The 23,493-nt window shown below is 40.1% G+C and overlaps 1 long non-coding RNA gene across 1 annotated transcript; it reads left to right on the top strand.

The window, feature by feature from the left end:
• LOC136561550 (uncharacterized) lies at window positions 1–23,330 on the top strand. Its single transcript, XR_010784363.1, has 2 exons — window positions 1–58; window positions 22,892–23,330. It is a non-coding gene; the product is annotated as an uncharacterized lncRNA (long non-coding RNA).
• Window positions 23,331–23,493: the final 163 nt, after the last annotated feature.

Below are 23,493 nucleotides of genomic sequence, written 5' to 3' on the forward strand. Positions count from 1 at the left end.
GGACGTGATTCCCCTTTGGAGCAATCAGGACTGGGAAAGGTTTCAATCCATGCAAGCGGTACGTTGATCATATTTAATGGGCTGGTTAGGCTGGCGCACGAGCCGCGGTGCCATTTCAGCGCAAGTTTGCTCTTTTCAGGCGAGAAGGGGAGGCGGGGGGAGGGAAGGAAGGACAGCTATGGAAGCGGCCACGGCAGCTGAAGTTGCATTCACTTCGTCCAGCGCCCTAGGGAGCACAGCTCGGGAGAAGGCGCTTTCCTCACCACCAACACCCTTTGTGGGGAACGGGGCGGGGGGGGGGCAGCGCCGGGCACATCCCAACAAGAGGCCGCCGCCCTGAGGGACAAGGGGGGCCAGACCTGCCCTGCCGGGGGTACCCGGGCCGAGCCCGGGGAGCTGCGCTGGGCAGGGCCGAAGCGGACCGGGCTGGGCCGTGCCAGCTCGGGCCGTGCCCGACCCGCCGCTGCTGAGCGCTGCCGGAGCGGCGTGGCCGCGGCTCGCCCGGCGCAGACAGGGGGCGGCGGAGCGACCCCAGCCCCGCCACAGGCTCCGCCGGGGCTGCCGGCTCGGTGGCACTCCGGTGGCACCCCTGCCGGCCCGCTGCGCCGCCGCCGACTTCTCCAGAGCGAGCAGATTGCTGCTCCCTGTCTTCCCGGCCCTCTCCCGCAGCCCCGGCCCCGGCGGCCGCGGGGCCGCCGCTCCCCCACGGGGCTTTCCCCGGGGAATGTTCCCACCAGGAGCTCCCACCCACCACTGTGGCCCAGGGAGGGTCGCGGAGGTGGCAGCCGTGACAGCCGGGGGCTGCAACACTGGGAGTCGCGGCCAGGCTCCTGCCGTTCCCGGCTCCCTCCTCGGGGATCGGGGACAGACCCCCCCACCCATTAGAGTGACTGCGGCAACAATTGCGGTCATCGTCCTCCCTAACACTCCACACAGGAGGCTCCGTTTGCCACACGAGCGGCTCATAATTACGGATTTTAAAAACTTTCCTCCTTCCCATCAAGTCCTCAGTACCCCCTCTCTCTGTTCCTCCTCTTCACTGAAAAAATCTGCGGACTCATTGAAAAAACCCCAAACCAACAGTGCAGGGCAGGGAGGGATGGGAGAAACACGGAGAACTGCTGTGGCCTCAGTTTCCTCTCCTCATTAGGGCACGCAGGCACAGAGCCCTCCTGATGAGTTCCCCAGCCCTAGCTGCTGTATCAGAATTGTTCACTGACTCTTGCAGTAGATATTGTTGGAGAATGAAATCAGTCAATCAAAATTTAAAAAAAGACAGTCTTTTGTCCAGGTTATGACATCTGGCCTGAGGTGAATTATAAAATGGGCACCACAAGTACACACAGGTGGATGGAAGATTTTCTTAAGATTTCAGTGCTTTTAGGGATAGCAAGAGGCAAGGTTTCTCAGAGGATGCAATCTAATCCAAGGTGGTCTCTTCCTAAAACCAGATGATGACAGAAGGACAAAAATTAAGAAGTGGAAATGGCCAAATGGATCATGGTAGTGACTGGTGGGAGAGGGGCAGAAGGGTGCTTTCAGCCTTACACTACTGATACATAGAAATAGTTGATGAAATGGTGATGGACAACGGTTTGTTTGTGGTTTTTTTTTTTTTGGTTGTTAATTGTTTTAGTTTTTTTTGGTTTTTTTTTGTTCAACAATGCATATCTTTGCTATGACCTAATGATATGTGTGCTATTGAACTTCACAAAATGTATTCATGCTTCCCTTGGCAGGTGTAGGTGTAAGAGTTGATGACTAACAAAAGTAATATAGATTAGAATCAATTCCCCTTATCTGGTGACAAAAAATAACATCGTGTCAGCACTGTGTACATCCTAGCATCAAATGACACAATATAATTTGATTAGTTGAATAAATAATCAACTATATAGGTCACCTACTTGTAAATTAGATTACCCTGCTTGGGTACAGGCAGCACCTGATTAGGAAACAGCTTCTCTCTGTGTCACTCTAGCTTCCCTTTAGAAAGAACATTTGATATTTTCAAATGCAAGGGCTTTTGAAAATGCTTTTATAATTTGCAAAATCCTATATGTGTTATCATGTTTGCATGTAACATTAACGCAGTTTGCGCTAGTGATACAACTTTTACTACCAAAGCTAGCTGAGTTGCCCCTGTTTGTCTGAATATTTGCAAGTTTTAAATGATAGCCCACGTGCTGTGATCTGAAATAAGGATAGCTGAAATACAATCTTTTTGAAAACTAGGCAGCATACATTTCCATAAATGATTTTGGCTAGTCCACTCAGACTGCACACCCATATGAATAACTGGAATGTGAGAAAGAATAAAGTGTTAGATAAGGGAGCATGGAAACATTTAAATTCTGAAGTCCACTCTGAGGAAGATCATCAAATCTCAAGATAAGTGTGTTGGCTTTTCAATGTAAACCATTATGTCACACTGCAGAAACAGGAGAAAGCTCTAAGTATGTGTGAAGGCTTTAAAGAGTTGGCATTTCTGCTGGGTTTGAATCTTTTTGTGATACTCTACTGGCCAGAAAGACCTCTGAAAAACTTTCTAGTGTTTTAGTTTTTCCACAGCTTCTGAATTTTCACAAATTAAGTAAGCAGCATACTGGAATATGGTTTCTTTTCAGACCATACGTGTTAGTTCATATGGTGTAGCCTGGGTTAGAATCATTCAGAGATGCGGAGAAATCAGGAGGAGGAGGAAAAAATTGCAGCCTGTAATGAATACTTGGTAAAGAAGTGCTATTAAGGAGGAAAGGAAGAAAAAGGAGAGTTTGATAAAGCAGATAGGAGACTGAGCCACTTGTGTACTAAGAGAATGGTGGTAAGGGCAAAAAGGTGAAACAGAGATGATGGGAAGGGAAATTATGTGGACAGAGGGAGAAGAGGCAGTGTATGACTGTGGATAAAAGAAGTGCTTTGGAAATGAGTTCATAGAAATTAGCAAATGAAAAATTACAACCTTTATTTTACATGAAGAGTTATGAAAGGTAGGAGTAATAAAAAAAGCTTGAGTAATAGGACAAGATTTTGAGGATTTTGATATATCAGACCTTTGGATTCTGTTTAAAACTGCTCTTCTTTCAAAGTAGAATGAAACAAAAGTTTGTTTGAGAAGTTTCTAGGCATAAAGAAGGCACAAAGCCTAATTTCTGATATGAAAGTGTTGCTCTCTTTGGATGTACCATTAATAAAATGAAAGAAAAAGATAAAATTCTTCCCTGCTTTGCTTTCTAAGAACTCCAGCAGCCAATAGTGTCACATTTTTGTATATCTGTTACATATAGATTTTATATATAAAAGGCACACATTTTACTTTAAAGTGCTCATAATGTGATCATAAAATAGCATACATTTTCAAGTATGCACATTTGACTCCTTTGCTCATGTCACCTGATTGCCTTTTCATTTAAGATAAAAAAAATGGCAGTAGTATTAACTTGCTGGTCTTGTTGTTTTGGTTTGTGGGTTTTTTTGCCACTGAAAAGTATAAAACAGTGGGATGGTGACAGAGGGAGTGACTCAGATAAAATTTATAAAGCATCACCTTTGGGTTGAAAATATTTACCTAAGGAGAGCAATAATGCTCCCAACTCATGATTTTATACCATTATAACAAAATCTCTATCATTGCTGGGATCAAAACCAATTGATCAGTCAATCACCCTGCGTGCCTCTGCCTGCTACCAGGAATGATACTGCAGAATCTGTCCTTACCCCTCTTTGTGAGAATGAAGGAAGGGTTTTGCTTCCCTGTTTGGAATCTGTTTTTAAACAGAATTAATGCATTAGCTTTTGTGTGTGTGCATGTGCACCTATTTGTGTGTATAGAAACATAGAATCATTTAGTTTTGAAAAGACCTTTAAGGTCATTGAGCCAGGTATGTACATTTCATTGTCACATACAGACCTGTACAGATATAGGCATGCAGATCTGAAAACTTCTATTTTGTTCCTGAACACAGAGCTTGATTTTAAGGTAACATCCAACCATGCATTCCTCTTTTCAAAATTATTATCTTAACAATCTGTGGAGCTGATTGCAGTATCTATCCATGACAGTAGTTGTGCTGTGTTTTCCCTGCCAGGTGCAGAGAAATATTTCTGGTTGAAAGATACACTTTTCCTCATAGTGGGAGATTTCTTGTATGTATTTATTGTTTGTATGTTCTCAAAGCATAAAAGTGCATCTATATCATATGTTACAAGCACATTTTCCAAATGCGGAATCTGACTCAGATAACACTGTATTAAATTCATGAGAATAATGAATTCAGTCCATTAGGTAAGTTTCTCTTAATTTTACAAACACTTCTTATATTAGGTTTACATTTAAACTAGAGAGGAACAGAGACATACACAAACAGAGGGCAGGTGAACCAGAAGGTTGAGACCAGCCACTCATATCTTATGGTTAGAAAAATTTTCCATGATGAGCAGGCAATTTTAGAGTCAACATCAATATGGTTTCTGATATTCCCCTAAAGAACCTGGTACAGGTCAATGCCACTGATACAAGTAAGACTGATATAAGTAAGCCAGGCAACTCTCCTGTGCCAGCACAATTTGTATGCCTTTTTGTTCTCTGGCAAGGGTGCATTACATCTGTACATTCCTAGTGCTTCCTCTTATCTGCTCCTCTGTCTTGCTTCCATGAGAGAGCAATATCAGCTCTGTATAATGCAGTATTTGAAATAACCTTCATTTTATTTAATTGTGGAGGATCTCCTGAAGGGAGAGGGAAGGTGCACAGGGGTAGGAGGAGGGACTGTTGTGATGACAATGCTGTCGTGTAGGTCTATCCTTCAGTCTGTCAAATCCTGCCTTGCAACACAAGGATTATCACTTAAATGCAACACAGGTCTGGTTGCTGAGCTTCACTACATCCCTGATTGTGGAACGGGTCTAACACTCTCTTATGTCACAAGTACTGGATATTAATTCATGCTTCAAAGGTGGACATTACATGGGGATGGACAGTGCCATACTGTGAAGTCAGGCACTCCTGTCAGGAAAGGAAGAACTTGTCCTCTTAATTTGTCACCAAAGAGCTGATTTTTGCCAAGGGTTTGCTTTTGAGGAAACAAACCCCTCTTTTAAGCCTTGCTGCAAGACGTTGACATGCAGGCAAGTCAGGTAGTCTTGTGGTGTTATTTTCATGTACTTGAATCCATATAATTTATTTTAGTGGTCAAAAATAGGATAGGCGAGGTGGTACCACATATGTGTTCTTTATTGCTTGTTTCATTAGCTGACTTGTTTGGATCCTGCTGTTTTCAGAGAACGATTTTTGTATTTGACACATGATGCTAATATCAGTCATTAGGTACAACTGCCTGTGATTGGTGCTCTAAAAATACTTATGCACAAGTGGTTTGTGATTGTTGCTGTGTAAATACCTACCAGAGATAGCCCTGCACTGGCCAGGAAATGAATTGGATTTTCCTACAAGAAACACAAAGAAGTGTTAATAGGTAGTGAGACAAAACTGTTCTAAGTTCTTTTGCAGAGGTGATGAAGATGGTTTCAGGGACAGGTGGCATCACTGAGGGACACTGCAGGTGTTGCTCCTAGTGTCAAAGACTCCTGCAGCTTTTTCTGGCTTTCAGGTAGTGTGACATCAATGGACATGCACAGTGTGTCTCCTCCACTGGCTTTTCCTACCTGAAAGGACCAGATCAGAAAAGATGGTGTGCTACTGGAAAGCTTGGTGTCATGTGGCTGAAGTAGCTACTCAAAAGGACTTCTGCCATGGCAGATCACTGAAGTGTGGAGTTTGCCCATTCTTAGCCTCACCACTCATTCTGCTGTCACTGGTTGACAGTTTGTGCCATACTCACTAGTGTCTTTCAAAAATATCTTCAAATCCATGTGTAAAGCCTTTACACACAGACTGAGTAGTCTGTGTTTGGATGTGATTACAGTCCAGGTTCACATTGTCTTTGTGGTAGGATTTTCCCTTTCTGCATCAAGAATACAAGGTAAAACCACTCACATTGTTGTTTTTTTCTGTAATTTGAGAGAGAGATAAATTCTTCACCTTAATCCAGGAACCATGGATCATACCTCCAGGTGACCAAAGGTAACAAAATAAATGGTGAGAAAAATGTTTTCACTTTGTTGATACAACTTTGCTGAGCGAAATTTCAGGCCAGGCCATATGAAGACAGGAGCTCAACTTCAGGATTATTGGATAAAGACAAGCTCTGAGGGGCTCCTACATAAACAAACAGGACCTTCAGTGCTGGTGTGTTTGTCTAGCCAGGAAGCTGCTCTTGGGTTGGCTACTCAGGCTGTTGGGAAAGCTGTCTTGAATTCAGTTGCTGAAAGCAAAATTTAGTCCTTGGAGAGGTGTTGGAGGTTAGGAAGTCCAGACATTTCAGATGTGTGAAGAACAGCAGCATCTTAAACATTGGTTAACAGCAGGTTGTAGAGAAAACAATGACCATGATAAGGAAAAGCATACCAATGCCCTTGAAATCTGCATTTGCATGGGGCCAAATATATTCCTGTTTACAGAAGTCAGTAGTCTGATAGCCCAAATGATGTGGACCTGCTGATTTCAATGGGAACTGCGTCCTGATATAATATAGAATCAAATTTGGCTGTAACATTGGATTGGTGTAAGTTACAGTAATTTTGAACATCTGTTGAATCACAATTAAGTATGATTATGTACTTCACACCCTACAGTCATTTCCTTACCTAATTGCATCCAACCACTTTGCATGTCACTATTGAATTTGCCCAGGTATACTTCTGAGTGAGTACTCCTGTAGCTCTGCAAATGCAGTGATGTTGAGACAAGAAAGTACTTTTTTAAATTAAGAGCAATTTACAATATGTTACACTTTCAACATTCAATTAAATAATAAAGATATGAGAATAAAATCCTTTTTCAACTCCAGGGAGCCACTGATGGAATAATCTGCAAATAAGATTAAAAGATTTCAGTACAACTAAGATTGCCTTTCATGACCTTAAATGTCATCCACATCAGATTTAATTACAAACACTGAATTTTTCATTTTCATTAGTCAGTTCAGGCAAGAGATGATAATTCTTTATCATGATGCACAAGATGGGTATTAGTATGTGAATAATGATCTATTTTCTAGAAATACATACTGCTTGGTTTATATTTCCATTTCAACAGTAAAACCTTTGCTGTATAATGCATGTAGAGCTCCCACCTGCAAACATGATTATTCTGTACTGTTGAAATCACATTATTATGCAATCAATACTTTGGCATGACTTGCATATTTTTAGTTCCCCTGGAAATTTGCTACTTTACAATTCTACTTGAAGAAAGAAATCTTTCCTACTTTCCTACTATCCAAGTGCATTTTTGATTAGTAATTACACATTTCCACATGAACAGCAAATCAGACAGAGAAACGTCCCTCTCCCACCCATATATCAGCAAGACGACTTGGCCTAAGGAAAATTTCAACAGTGTATGAGAGATTCTGAAGGGGGAAGGAAGAGGAAGAATTATTTTTTTATTTGGCATTCAAACAACTCTTTAATACGAATTAATTTCACAGACAACCTAATCTTGGGCTGTGTACTGCTGAGCATATTATCTGAAACAATCTAGCAAAGTCTCCTAGAGTATTATCTGAGTTCAGGCTGAAGGACTGGTACCAGACTTTCCAGGTGGACCACCTGACTAAATTGTATTAGAAGTGAACCATAAGAAGGCTTAATCAGATTCTTTTAAAGAAAAGGTTCAGAAATCCATTAGACTCACTAGCAAAACTGATTGCCTTGAATGGGGTGTGGGTTTGTATCCTTTCATGTTCTAAACGAACAGCCAAGCTTAGTCCAGCATTATATATTTCCTGCTTGTTTAGGGAAGTTGACAGCATCAAACCACCCAATTGAAAAAGCAGCTAAGTTTCAGAATTCCCCTGCAAGATACCAGTTACAGAGACCTCAGTTTCTATTAGGAGGCTAGTAATGCAAGGATATGAAAGGATGTCAGAAATCCCATCCTTGCCCTTGGGAGTCTAGGTTGCTTGTATTTCTAATGGGATCTTTCCTCACAGGCAAGTCTCCATCAGAACCACACCTGTGATTTAATTAGGATGTATCAAATGAGAAGAATTTTCACAAAAGTTATTTTGCTTTGATAAATAGGTGTTTTCTGATAAGGCTTGGTCAGAGCATTCTTTACCAGTGTTGGTGACCTCAGTTCCTGTATCCCTGTTACAAAGAGCTGTAATAAGTTTTATCCAGGTACTACAGCTTTCATCAGCTCCAAGCATCTAGAAAGGTGCTTGCCTATGTTGGATAACAAATATAGACATAGCATTTCTATCTGATGAAGTTTATGCATCAGCCAGATGCACAAGAGTTCTGAAATGCATTAACTGACATGAAATTATACAGATAAGGCAATAATTAAGTCTGAGTTAAGACTTGGGTTTTCTGTCTCCTGTAAATACTCTCTAATTCTTGCACCTATGTTCATGTACTACAACTTTAGGGATACTTTCTTTGGTGGATCATAACACTCCTGTGATGCTCCTAAATCTCACAAACTAATATTTAAGCAATTAGAGGTAGACTGACCTGATTTGTTTAAGATCAGGATATGTTATTCTGAAGCAGCATTCAAGGATAGCTCCTTTGCTGGTGACAATCTATGAAAGATAGGTGTTTGCAAACATTATTTACTGAAGTGAACTTAATGACAACTTTATGAAAAACTTCAGCATTGTTCTTCCAGTGGCATTTTAGATGAGGCTGAGGCCAGATGTTAAGATTGCTCTTTTCCAGTGACAATTAGTGAGCAAATTTCACGGGGTATGTTTTCAGATGTACCAAGGACATATAAATGTTCCTTATACTGCAAGGCAGACAATATTAGGAGTTGTGTCACCTGAAGTTCAGCCTGAATTGTGGCCAAAAGGCCACTCTATTGACACTAACCTGCTCCATTTGTTTCTACCCGAAAGGATCATCCAGAATCAAAAGCCAAATAAGGATGTTTAGCACCATCTACTAATGATACTGTTAAAATAGCAGATTAAGTAAATTTGTGCCCTCTGTTACTTTCACACGCAGTTCCAGAAGTTTTCAGTAACTTGTAAATCCTTGTGTTTTGGAGCCTTCCTTTGTCTTGCTCTCTTTGGTCTGTGGTACTCACTCCACAGCTGAAGTTATACTTGAAGTGTTATCTGAATGGAGAAACCAGACATTTTCTGCAGAGGACACCCAGCTGTGACCATTTCGGAAGTTTTTTTCATCAGAATGTGTTGGTTTCTTTTTCTCTTTCTTCAGTATAGGTAAAGCAGAAATATGTGGCTGGTTTTCAGTTACACACTGCTCAGGCTGTGATATATGAAATTTCAAAAAAGGTATCAGCAATCCACTTGTAAAAGCAAGAGATCACAGCTCTTACACATGTTAATAGAGAAGGTCACCATAAGACTTCATGGCAATGGGAAAAAGAAAAATTTAGTTCTTTATGAGACCCAGCTACAGTCATCATGAGTGAAACACAAATCCCATGTGGAGGATATACATCAATTTCCTTAATGATGATAGTAGCAGTGCACCACAGCATGGAACCAAAAGCAAATGAGCAAAGTTGCAAAGGATACAAAATTTCCCTTTCACAGGAAATTTCAGGATTTCAGGATTTATTTTGCTTCTGAAGCAGAATAAAATCAAATCACTTTAAGTGACATTTTCAAAACAATTTCATTTTAGACCCCAGTATTTAATCTCAATTTAAAATATAACACAATGTGAAGGAGCAATTTTAAAATGAAAAATGAAGTCACTGTTCTGAAAAGGTTAATGCGGGGTATTTTACCTTTACTGAAGGAATTGTAATTGTTTTCCAGATTTTGTTGAAGTTGACACTTTCTCAGAAGAGCTTGTTTTCAATCAAACAGCAGTTTTCCACTGAAAAAACATTTTGTTGGAAAAGTTCCACTCAAGCTAGATGAAGCATGGGAGGTTTGTAGATAAGGAGAATATAATTAGCTGTGATAGAAATTTTGTCAGAAGGCTGAGGCTGAGAGCTCTCATGCACTGGATAAATACCACTGCACTCCTGAAAAGAGGACAAGCAACTAGGGCTGTTATTTTGCTTCCCTTCCAAAAGGTTGCTGTTTCTCTACTACATCAGTGTCCTCCCTGCCTAATCACACCGGTTCTACATCGACACAGTGGGGATGAGAAAAGACAACTACTTGTTGAGGACCTTTTTTTGGGAGAAAATTTGAGCATATGCTCTGTCTGCAGAGTGTTAGCTGTTACACAAAAGTCTCTGGGATGTCTCTCGCAGCAGGAGCTGTGAGACAGCAGCAGCAGCATCACTCCTGACCTGCCCATGGTCTGCTCCCTCAGACATCTCCTTCTCAAGATGTGATCCCATAAGATACCATTGAGGCCGCTGGGATGACAAAGCATGGATTTATGCAGTAACCGGCTTTCTTTTTCTGCTGACTAACAAAAGCTAAAATGGAAAACATATCTCCTAGAAATACTGCACAAATATAAATGAAAAAAATATTTTCCTTTGGATTGTTATTCAGAATTTTCATCCACTTTTTAATAGGTTAAAGGAAACATTGATACTCATGTCTGTATCATATTTTGCTAAGGCAGGAATCGCTGCCTTAAGAAAAATTTCTTAATCTTGTTGATTTTACAAGGGCACATACTTATTCCTGGAATGTAAGAAGGATCTTCCTTCACAATAAAGTAACACATGCCAAGAAGCACCAGAAAGAAGCTGGGGTAGAAGGCAAATAATTTCCTCTACTAGGAGAAGCAGCATGGTGGAGAGTAATTGTCCAAAAATGTTATTGCTCAATTTCTCACTCAAACTCGTTTAGCTAATGAGGGTCAAATCCTATTTTCATATTGAAAGGGTAGGATGACTTTTTATTAAGGCAAGTATGACTCTACTTGTTTTATCATTATTTCTACCCAAATAAAATCTGTAGGCTGAAGATTGCTGTATTGCAATTAGTATCGCACTTTGCAAGGAAATCATCCAATCATTGGGAGAAAATTGTGTTTCTCTATTAAACTAGCTGTCTGTGGAGGCTTGGTGTTCATTTTTACTGCTGGTAGGTGCCAAAAATTTAAGTAGGTTCAAAACTCAGGCACAGTTTGTACAGAAAAAAATATTCAAAAAGGGCTATTAAACATGAAACTGGTACCCAGGGTACTTTGAGCCACAGGCTGTTGAAAGATATATTATATGTCAAAAAAGTGTAACCAAATTTTCACCTAGCTTTCTTTCCTAAGCATCCTTTCTCTCTGGTGAAGACGAAATGACAAAGTTAAAGCTCCATCTCAATAGGCAAAATATGTTTTAGCGTGGTTGCAAAAGGCAGTCCATGGAAATCTGAATATTCCCACCTTAGGCAGCCACCAACCTGTTGCTATATCTTCATAATGAGTTTTTATGCTGGTGAGGTGCTCATGAATGCAGCAACAGGTTGTTGTCCTGCTCCTTGCCTGCAGAACAGCAGTTGATTGAATACTTGCTGCAAGTATGTAGAAGTGCAATAGAAAAAAACCAAAACAACGAGACCAAACTCAAAACAAACAAACCAACCCTCAAGTTCTTGAAAATTGATTTTCCTAAAAAATTAAATTTCTCACAAATCAAACCCGCATAGGGCAGGGGAGCAGACTGTCTGAGTTGGGGCAGCAGTGAATTATTAAGACATGCTAACAACACTGAAAACAACTTATCACTTTCCTCAACTATAACATGGGAAAAGTGTCATAGTGAAGCAGAATTAATCGGAGCTGATTTCTCACAACCTCTCTCTGAGTAGCAGGACTCTACATTTCATTCAATCAACTGAAACTGATGCACTCAAAGTGATGCTTCTTGGTGGCCTTGGTTTCCTTGGCTTCCTAGGATTAAAAATGACCCTAAATTAACGCCTTCAATTAAAAATGCCCTTAAATATTTACACTCTGTAAGGGATGTTTCTAGGATTTCCAGACTGGCCTCACAGTCTCTTGGAACAAATTGAGCTGATTTATTTTCATTTTTCCTGGATGAATGCACACAAGTGACACTTGTGGTCTGATCCCACATTCTCCTTGCTGCTCCTGTTTTCCTGACACAGCTTCTTGTACCCCACTGGTGCATTAGGTACATCACAAGGTATCGGTGGAGACCCAATGCAGAAGAAATCCAATTAAGTAGTCTTTCCTCCTTCCCTATGGAGAGTGATGACTGGAACCAATGATAAATTAACTGCAGGTGGCTCAAAATCACTGATGCTTTATTGCCTGCTGATTTCTCATTGGAGAACCTCAGTCTCCTTTCATTTACACACATTTCCTCCTTTCCAGTGGAATGGGCACTGAGGAGCAAATAACTTTTCTGTAAATTCGGCCATATGTCTAGTCCTCCAGGGGACCACAGTTTCAGCCCTCATCTAGAAATTTCAGAATAAATCAGAATACGACAGATCCTGCACTAGAAGTACTTTACTGTTTATGTGAGAGCTTTGTCCTACAAATGGACTGACTACTTGAATTTGAAATGCTTTGCTCATCTGGAAAGTCTCTGATCCAGTATCTGACAGGAGAAATGTCTCTCCTATCCCAGTCTCAAAAGACTTTTTTACTAGGTCATTTCCTGGAAAGCATGTCCAGCAGAGTGTCACAAGCAATCATTTTTCTGTCTAGCCAACAGTCACCTTTTTAACTTGGCTTTCTATAGGTGTTACGTGAATATGAAGTCCTCCTGTGACAGCAAAAAGTGCAGATGTCATAATATACAGAGCAATATATTCTCAAACCACCAGAGCCATTTCCTCCTCTTTTGTTCCCTTTTATGACCCTGATGTCATTTGGAATAAACTGTAATTGGGTCATTTTGTCATCCGCTGAGCAGCCTCCATTAACAAACCTTTACAGCAGTAAGTGCTGGTGGCAGGATCTCTGTCACAGGCAGTTGCCACTTAGTGAAGTTTCACAAACATATCTTCATTATTTATGCATGCTGTGCTTTATTACCGACGCCAGGTGTGAGCCAGGAGCACTTCAGCACATACAGGCAGCTAAAGAGGTCAGATGTCAGTGCTGAAGTAATAAGGATAAAAAACTGAACAAGAGAGGTGTGTTCTCACGTCACTGTCAGCGGCCCTGTGCCTCGCCAGGCAATGCAGCCATGCCTCTGCTTCATAGCCCTGCTTTGAGCCACCATGGCATTACTGGGAGGTCACAAACATCCCTGTGTTTGTCCCCAAACACATATGCATAGGCTTACAATAAAGAAAATTCTGACAAAAATTATATTTCTAAGCTGTAGGAAGTACTACACGTGGAATAATTGTATCTGTCTGGATTGATTCCACTGAAAGCAAAGAAATTATGTCAGATTAAGGTCAATGTACATAAATGAATGATGACCATGAGTTTTACAGGTTTCATTCCAGTTTTTTTTAAAGTTGATGGCAAAACTATAAATATATTCCTACAGACTTTCACATGGCAAAACCCAGCCTCAGGTTTTAAAACAGCCAACCAATTGTTTTAGAACAGCACATAGGAGCTTTGAATTAGCTGTTAGGTTTCTTCTATGTTATCATATTGTAGTTGTAATATATGAAAGAATTACAAAATTTAATTAGGGAATGGTTCTTAGGTCATAGAAAAATTGGCAAACTAAACACACAATAATGTCTACTTTACTTTTAATTAAACAGCTTCCCCTTAAAGGTTTTTAATCACTAGTTTAGATAAGTGGGATTTGTAATGATTGTTAAGGAACTGTGAAGAGCGGCTGAAAACATGCACCTGCATGCAGTTAGAAGGGGGTATTACGGAAAATGTTATTGAGACTGTAGGAAAGCTTTTCTTTATGTTTACTATATTGTTAGAATGATGAATACTGTCATAACTCTCACTAAAGCTGGAAAATTCTTTTACAGTAGCTTGTTAAAAGCCATCTTGATGTTAAGCTTTAAAAGTGCCCTCCATCATTAGTGTAGTCCTTATTTGTGCTTACCAAGTAGGAGTGCAATGTAAAATATTCCAGCTCCACCAACTGACATGAAGGCAACATTAAAGAAATATAAATTGAAAGAAAACATTTTAATGAAAATTATGTATTAAACTTCAAAATTTTGGACTTTTCTATGGAACTTTCCCCTCCCCTTTTCTTTAAAACCACATAATCATATCTCTTCACATTTATTCTCTGGCTTATTGCTGGAGTAGATTAATTGCAACTCTCAAATCCCACATTTATCTGGTAATTTTAATCATTTTTTTCACACACTTTATTTAGAGTGGCATGATTTTAAAATCTTATTCGGTATCAACTTCAATTGCAGCAAGAAAACTTCAAGCACTCATGCTTTTCTCTCTGGCAGCAGACCTTTTCTCATCTAGGCAGTATTTTGTATAGTGTTTTTTCCATGGATGTATATCCTGTCATTTAAAGCAATATGAAATAATGTGTAAAGACGCTTTGACAGGAAGTTAGGAATGACATGTTTGAGATAAAAGGGTGCAGCCACTGAAACTGTGTCTGATGAAGATTTAGAGTGGTGACTGAAGCACGTGAATTGTTTATCCATTCTGCCACACTATTGCTGCAAGCCAAGAGAGGTGTAATAATTTATTTGGAAAACCACAGTTTAGTACAGTGAGAAAAAGTAATCTACCATGGCTCTGACAGGCCAGGCAGATAGATATGAAAAAGAGAAACAGATCTATTTCTCGAGATGTAGGTAACAATTATGAATGAATAGACAGCTACCTTAATATAGGAGTTGCCATCTCTCAGCTGCTTCAGCAGATGGCTTATTGTGTGAACTCTGCTCCAAGTTACCCATTCAAAGGTTTGATGTTTCTGAATGTAATATATCAAGAGACTTTATACAGATCAGTGTATATATATGTATATATATGTATATATATATGAAAATAATCTTTTTTGTGGCAAGCCTGTTCTTCCAAAGGTGACAGCTGCTTTTGCTGTAAATTATATTAAGAGGTCTAAGCTATTTAGCCACCACAATAACATCACATTGCTTTGATTGCTAAAATCTACCCCTGAATTTGCCATTCCTCTGCTGTCTCGTTTCTCCTCCTCAGTTCCTGTATTTTACATCAAGTGGTCCAGCAGCTTTGGAGTAGCTGCTGCCTCCCCAGCCCGAGTCCTGGTGCCATCCTGCAGCTGCCCTTTGGAGGCTGCAGCCAGCGCAGCCTGAGTGTGCTGCTGCTGCTGCAGCACTCTGCTGGCTGGGCCTTCCCCATGTCCATTAAAACCAGAAGTAGGCTGAAATGCCAATTAGAGAATGTCGACATTTGGCAAACAGAGTTGTCTGCCAGTATGCAGGCAGTCTGGGCAGTGTCACAACGAATCTGTCAAGAGGCATAGAGTCTTTCCATGGGATTCAAAATCCAGCTGTCACTCAAAGCTACTGTATCTGGGATTTGGGTGTCAGGGTAGCTGGGGGAGGGGGTTGATTTCCCTGTGGAAAGTGGGTGAAATGCTTTTCCTAGATTTCTGTGACATCCATTTTACATGCATCCACCTGAGTCCTGGAGTTGCTATGTAAAGGAGAAGGTGTAATGTACCTACATGAGCAACTTCCTAGAAATTTCCTTAGCATCCTATAAGATGCTAACACAAGAATTTGTAAAAAAATAGTGAGCTAGGCTTTTCTAGCTACTCCAAAGTTTCAAAAAAAAAAAATGGCAACATATCCCAAATGATGAGGCCCTGTAATTTGCTGATGTGAGGCGTAAAACTTGCTCCACCAAGATAGAAGGGAATAGAGTGAAGGGTCCTCCTGGAAAGGAGCATAAATTCTCTTCTCTTGATCTCTGAAAAACTAAATACTGAAGTGTCAAAGCACGTGCTTACAAATATGTGATTTCATAAAAAAATGCAGATTGATATGATGTCAAATTAGTTTGGCTGGTTAGAGCATGGTGCTAGTAATGTCAGGGTTGTGGATTTGATGCCCATATGGGCCATTTATTTAAGAGTTGGACTTGATGCCCCCTGTAGGTCCCTTCCAATTCAAAATGTTCTGTGATTCTGTGAAAAGATATTTTCAATCAAAACATCAAATGCTTTTTGCTATTTTTGCTTTCTCTTTTCATTAAGGTGTTTTTACAAATTATCAATCTGTATACAAATCTACAATTAGTAGATTTCTTAGAGAAGAGGGGTGAAGGAAATATTTAGCAAATGCTTGAAGTTGTTGCTGCAAGCCTTGAGTAATTCTGTGCCTTTGCCTTAGAAAAGGAAAGGACTAAAACCATACTGATGAATCTTAATCTTATTAGAGATCCATGCCTCAGCTGATCTTGTAACACTACAGACTGACTGCCATGAGTGACACTAGCTAGGAGATTAGGGTGTCAGAGGACCCAAGTGATAAGCAACATCCAAAATATCATAAAGTTGATAGTAGTCATGGAAGACCCAGCATATTCAAATGTGATAGAGCATTTATCAGACATCCTCTGCAATCAGCCAAAGCCTGCTTGAAGATGACTCTATATATTAATGCTCTTGACAGCTGGGAGATGCATGGATGTCTTCTGCAAACACAAACATGCTTTGTGGCTCACTTTCATATTCTTGCAAATTGTGTCCCCACATTGAAGTTTTTCAGTCAGATTTTGTATAACTTTTCGCACTGAATTTACACAGAAGCCAGTGAGGTTTCCCATGTCTTCATCAGAAGGGAGTGCACTAAGCTTGTTGATAAAAAGCATCATTTCAGAATCAAGGTCAGATAAAATTTCTCTGTCTTTAGAACCATGTAGGTAAAATTGCTATTTTAGACAGGTGTATGTTCAACCACCACTGTCCTGTCAGAAAAGATGTGGCATGATGAAGGAATATTTGTTAAACATGAAAAACTACAAAGGTTAAACACATGATGCTTTAGCATAAGTGTTAATATAGTAATTAAACTGCTGCAAGAATAATTTATTTTTATTTTTATGCTTCTGAAATTCAGCATTCAGTGAGGACTAAGATTTTCATTTTCCTCAGCAGGTTGTGTAAACAAGGAAAGACTGTACTAGCAGACTCCTGAACTATTAAGGGTTCTGCATACAAAGCTACAGAGTCAGAAACAGAGCTCTGGCTAATACTCAAGATAACACAGAGTGGTCTCTGGGGCTGTGGCGGGAAAGTGCTCTTTTCACACTTAGGCCTAGTGGGCTCCATGAATTAGTGCAAAATGGAGTTTTGAAAATGCAGACTTAGAAAAATAAACAAACCTCTTTGTCTTCCCCAAAGTCTCCTGATCCATAATCTGAAAGTCTTTACATATTAAACTTGCAGTGGCCAGGGAAAGCATTTTATTTGGATGAAGAAAAGCAGAAATCTATTCCTTGTATGATGCTAGAGAGCAGTACTTGAAAGAAGGAAGAGTTGGAAGAGAAGAAGCTTCAACACTGGGGAGACAATCTTCCTAGAGGGAGATGGAGAGGTAGAGTAAGTTTGAGCCTGTAACAGAATATGCTGAGTTGGAAGGAACTACAATGATCGTCAAATACAACTCCTGGCCCTGCACAGGACCATCCCCAAGCGTCACACCATGTGCCTGAGACCATTGTCCATATGCTCCTTGAACTCTATCAGGTTTGGTGCCGTGACCACTTCCCTGGGGGGCTGCTCCAGTGCCCAAACTCCCTTTGGGTGAGGAACTTCTTTCTAATACCCAGCCTAAACCCCATCTGACATAACTTCAGGTCATTCCCTCAGGTCCTGTCACTGGTTCTGTCTCTCAGAGAGAGAGAGATCAGTGCCTGCCCCTCCTCTTCCTCTCATGAGGAAGTTGTAACTGCAATGAGGTCTCCCCTCAGTCTCCTCCAGGCTCAACAGACCAAGTGCCCTCAGTTGCTCCTCACATGGCTTCCCCTCAAGGGCCTTCACCATCTCCATGGACCTCCTTTGTGTTGTGTCTGTATAAGTTGGACTGTTCTGTTCCCCCTATCATGAAATGGTTCTGCCCTAGTTCTCCCTTCCCTCCCTTGCGCTGCTAGTTATCCCAACTCCTCCCCAGTTGCCTTGGAGACTAATGTACCCTTTCTCAAATCCCTCCCAGGTGCCCTGTCCGTCACTTGGCGCTCCCACCCTTCTCTCTAGAACTCTCTAGAAAGTTCCAGCTAGAGCATCAAGTGGTTGGCTCAGGGGCCAGGGCCCCACCCTCAAGTTATCCCCATTGGGGTTTTCCCTAAGTCAATCTTTTGTATCCCACTCCCCTCTGAAACCCTATTCGTCCAAGGACTGACTCCTCCCCTGTGTCTCTCCTTCCTTATAAGCTGCTGCAACCCCTCCCTCGTGCTCTTCAGCTGTCGGTTTCCCCTGGGACCCAATAAATCTGGATTCACCACAGCTGGAGAGCACTCTCTTATTTCTGCTGACTGTAGCCATAAGCCAAGCCACGTCCTACCACAAGGAAGCGCCGCTGTCATAGCACAGAGCGTTTGCCTTAGGTGCTGTCCCAAACCACGGAGATCGGGATAGTGCTCCCACTACTGCTAGTGGTGCTGGATAGCTAGCTGGGATGTCGGAGAAGCACAATCTTTCTCCAGCTGGACTGCTTCATGTTTGGACACCCTGTAACAGTTTCATGTCTTATACTGACAGCAGACTCACTGGCTGGCACTGTGTGGGAAGGAGGGGAAGGTCAGCATGGAGAGCTAGCGGTGATAATTGAGGTATTTCACCAAGAGGCACAGGTTAGACAGGTTTTGTTGGCCTGAAACTCCTTACTCTGGAGCATACTTTCTTCTCAGAAGACTGGTAGTCACCTAATTGACACAGGCTTTTCTTTCCACAGCTTCTTGCTGGAAAGGAGTAGAATAATGCTGTATCCTGAATATGTATGAACCCTAGCAAGCTGTAAAAGACTCACTTATCCTTGTCATGCAGATTCCTAACCCCAGATGATTTCCCCGCTACATCTGTAAATGTTGTGGGACCCTTCAGTGTCTGACTCTCTTCCAGACATACTGCAGAGAGTACTCATAATAAAAGAAATATTGCAAAGATTTTCTTCCCTTTTTTTTTCACTAAAGTTACTGCATTTTTCCTCCTACACGTGACTGGATATGTCTTAATGTTTTTGCATGATATTGTAAAGAGAAGAATCACTTATATACCACTTACGTGATACAACATCTAATTCAAAAACAAGCTCTCCTGAACTAATGCTACATGCAGGATTTCCCCTCACCCCCCCCCCCCCCCCCCCCGCCTTTCACAGGACATTTGTATACCACAAAAGGGAACATTTTTGGATGATAAGCGGAGCTATCTCAGAGGCGTGTTAAACAACATGGAAATCCCTGGGACTGTGTCAATGTAAACAATAACTTCAAACTCCTGTCTAGAGGATTTTTACCCAGCTCGTCATCTCCATATTTTAGCACTACTATCACAGACTTGGGATGTGGAAGACTGCCATACTTTTTGCACTTGCATTAGTCAAAACTGTTACAACCTGAAAGTGAAGGGGTTTTTACTTCTAATAATTGTATGATAATGTGATCACTTTTTTACGCTTATGCATAAAATTTGGGGTAACTGCCCTAGTGGATAAAGTTACTCCCATGTGGAACTGCTTGTTGGACCAGATCCTCAAATCACTCTTTGAACTTAGGGTGAAAAGCTGCAGTCTTTTTTAGTGCAGCAATGCATGTATTCCCTTCAGTAGCTATTTAGCCATCAATTAGTCTGTAGTGCACCAGTGGATAGTCCACGTGCAATATGGACTACCTAGTCACAGTTATTACTAATTACTAGTCATTATTTATGGAGGTGGGAGGGAATAAATGTAAACATTTGTGGTGTCACTGTTTTTATCACATATTTGCTGGTTTACCTTATGCCCAAGTAGATGAAAACAAACAAACCTACGCAACCTTTCCCCACAACATCCACCAGACTTCAATTTCACATAAGCAGTCTAAACTGCTGGCTTGAAAACTTGGCTAGTGCAAGAAGAGATGTTACCTCTTGCTCTGAACTTGGAAGTTCTAGGCAAGAGCAAGTCCAATTTAGAAAAGCACTTTGTTAATATATAGTCTTACAGGAGATAATTTTTCAAAAGATAATATTTTAAAGATCATCTTCATGTCTACATACCTGCCACAGTTAAATGCAATACCTGACACTGAACTAATGAAAATAAATCTGATTGCATGGGAATAGAGGAGAATCTATCTCTTTTATATTTAATTTGCGCTTCTGATGGCACTTTCTGCATGATTAGTAGCACTATATCCTCTAACTATTGGGGTAAGCAGTTTCCCTTGTTGAGTGCTCAGGATTAAAAACTGAACAACACTGGAGAGGGGAAAACTAATTCATTAGAAATGGGGAAAAGGTAGTTGTAAAAAATTTGTCAGGACATTCTTGTTGAGACATAAAAGCTTAAATTTCAACTGTATAACTGTATTTTGAAATTCGTGGCATGGAAGTTTTAAGCCCTCCACTTTGCACTGCTTACACAACAGCCATTCTAGTGGCTGTCCACATGATTCCTTGTGCTTCCTGGCTCTTACTGAACATTTATTACCAACTTCCAGAATCAGTTTTTCTTTCTAAAGTTCATCACCGCAACTGACAGGAAACAAAGAGTGTATAAAACTGAACACTGTGGTGTTCACTGAGTATTTTCCTATAATACTTTAGATCTTGTGCTTGCATGTTTTAAGGTTAATTGGTAAGTACATTTAAAAATTATTATACTAGTGAACAGCACCAGCAATTATTACATTCTATCAGTCACTCAAATGGAGGGATTAATCTATATTTGGAAAAGATCAATTTCCTATATCCCAGAAATAATATTTTTGTTTCGGTTAATGATCAGTATTATCAGATGGGTCTTTTCCCTTATATTTTAAGGAGAAATTTTATGTTAGTAGAGAACTGTGATTGTAGAAGACACACAGGATTATGTCACTTTTTACTGAATGAATAGATGCCCGTCTATATGCAACCACCCTGTGCTTGGAAATATCTATATTTATGGACTGGAACACAAAGAAATCTGCTGAGAGGGTGAGTCCCTAGACCACAGACTCTGTCCTTCTCTGATTTTGTCAAGTTCAGTGCATTGAAAGCACTTAATAAATAGCAGTTAATCCAAGACAGCTGCTCACTATTTCAGAGTTTTGATATTGTATTTATTACCTGATTTTCTGTTTTCTAAATGAAAACTATTGGTTTGCAGAATTCTCAGGAAGGGATAGTTTTTGTGCCCCATGTTGAAAAACATGGTCTTCCTTTAACTGGCCATTTTAGTTGATAATTTTTCCTATGATTGTATGATAATACGTTTTCAGGAACACATTTACTAATGTCAAATGAAAAGCAAAACAAAATACACTTTACAATACCTACCTGATGGCTTAATAAATCCTCAGGCATCTGAACCTGGAGAAAATAAGGTGAAAACAGAAAGAATAAAGTTTGGACCTAATAAGCAATAGTTTTTATAACCTGATTTGTGGAGAATGAAAGAAAATATAGGTTATATATTTCCTGTTGCTGATGCATACAGAAATCAAGATGTTAATTCCAATATTGTGGTCTTTCTCTTGCTATAGTAACAGAAAAAATCATCTAAAGGTAACACAGTTTTAAATTTCTTAGCTGAAAATAATAAAAATAGATACATAAACTAGAATATCTTTTTATACAACCCCCATCCATTTGTATTCACACATACAGAAAATAAGCATTTTCCTAGTAGCAGCAGATTCAGAGTCAACAGTATCTAGAGCTACATATACATTTTCTTTATAATTATATTTAGGATGTCTTTATGTAGAAAGGTATAGTAATAGACAAAAGTGATAAATTCTCCCGTTACTTATGGTAAAGTTTGCGTTTCTGCCTGAGCAGTCAGGAAAAGCAAATGTTATTGATGTGTTAAAGGAAATACTTGTTAATAACTAGATAATTTTAAGATGTTGGCTTCATACCATCTGTTAATCTTAGTTGTGATTAAAGAGGTAATCCTAATGCCCATTATTCCTAATGACAAGACCAAGCAGGCTTAAAGCATTAGCCGTTGGAGGCCAAAGAGAAGAAGCAATGAAGGATATCAGCAATCTTAGCCACAATTGAGGAATTGGCCCGTCCTCTACACAACAAAAGTGATACAAAAGAATTACACCCTCACTAAAGTCTATTTCCTCGTATAATCACACAAAATGATTTTTCTTAAATATGATAATAAATCACAGCTAAAAATCAATGTGGCAGGGCCCAACTGCTATGGCCTGATAACGCATCAATCAATATTTAGTATTTAGATTTTAATTAATACATAGCAAAGCAGAGACCTTTTAAGAGAGAAATATTATCTCAGACAAAAAATACTGCACTGTTAGCATGCAAAAGTTGTTGCTCATATCTGTCATTGATCAATCTGCTAGAGTTGTGATTAAAACCCCTTGAAAATATCAGACAAGAGCATAAACCAGACAGGCAAAGAGAGGATGTCTCAGGCACTTCAGTGTGCAGAGCTGCTAGTGCGGGGCGCTGGGAGAAGCCAAGGCACAGCCTCGCACGGGGTCAGCTAAGCACAAAATCCATCCCTGCAGCACTGCTGAACAGGCCTCTGAGAAATGTGTGACACTTAACTTACAGTGCTGCAGCTACAGAAAAAGAATTACATGCTGTTGGGCTGAGGACAGAACTTGCACCTCCTGACAGTGAGGACTGTTGTCCCCACCCTGGGCTCACCCCAAGTCACAGCTGCTTACGGGACTTAAAGACATTACATGACCACAAATTATTTTAACACTGGCTCTTAATTTTTCTTTTCTTTTTTTTTCTTTTTTTTTTTTCTCCTTTTTTTTTCTTTTTTCTCTTTTTTTTTTTTTTTTTGACCAGAGATGATGTCCAGGGATTTATTCTAGCCTGTTCATTGTCTGATTACATTGAAGACAGATGAACTGGATTAGAAAACATAAAGCAAGAAACATTGTCACACTCCACAGCTCTCTTCCTGATAATTTCTAGAAAACTCTCTGGACTAGGTATCCACATTTGATTTCAACGGGGATGATCTCCTTTTTGGAATTCTTTAAAAAAGAAAAATATAAAAGAAAACAAAGAAAGAAAAAAGAGAAACAACAAAAGTGAAAAAGAAAAGAAGACATGAAAAAAGGAAGGGAAGGGAAGGGAAGGGAAGGGAAGGAAAGGAAAGGAAAGGAAAGGAAAGGAAAGAGAAAAGAAAAAAGAAAAGAAAAGAAAAGAAAAGAAAAGAAAAGAAAAGAAAAGAAAAGAAAAGAAAAGAAAAGAAAAGAAAAGAAAAGAAAAGAGAAAAGAAAAGAGATTGATGCTTTTTCTGAACCCGATTCAGGTTCCATTGAAGCCATCTGCAAATGCCTCCAGAATCTGGTTGCTGAAACACCAAGCTGATGATCCAATCTTTATATATATTTATTTTATTTTCCTGGGGACAGATTCCAAGGCAATGTAATTGAAGTGTT

Source organism: Molothrus aeneus, chromosome 1, assembly GCF_037042795.1.
Source record: "Molothrus aeneus isolate 106 chromosome 1, BPBGC_Maene_1.0, whole genome shotgun sequence".
NCBI lineage: Eukaryota > Metazoa > Chordata > Aves > Passeriformes > Icteridae > Molothrus > Molothrus aeneus.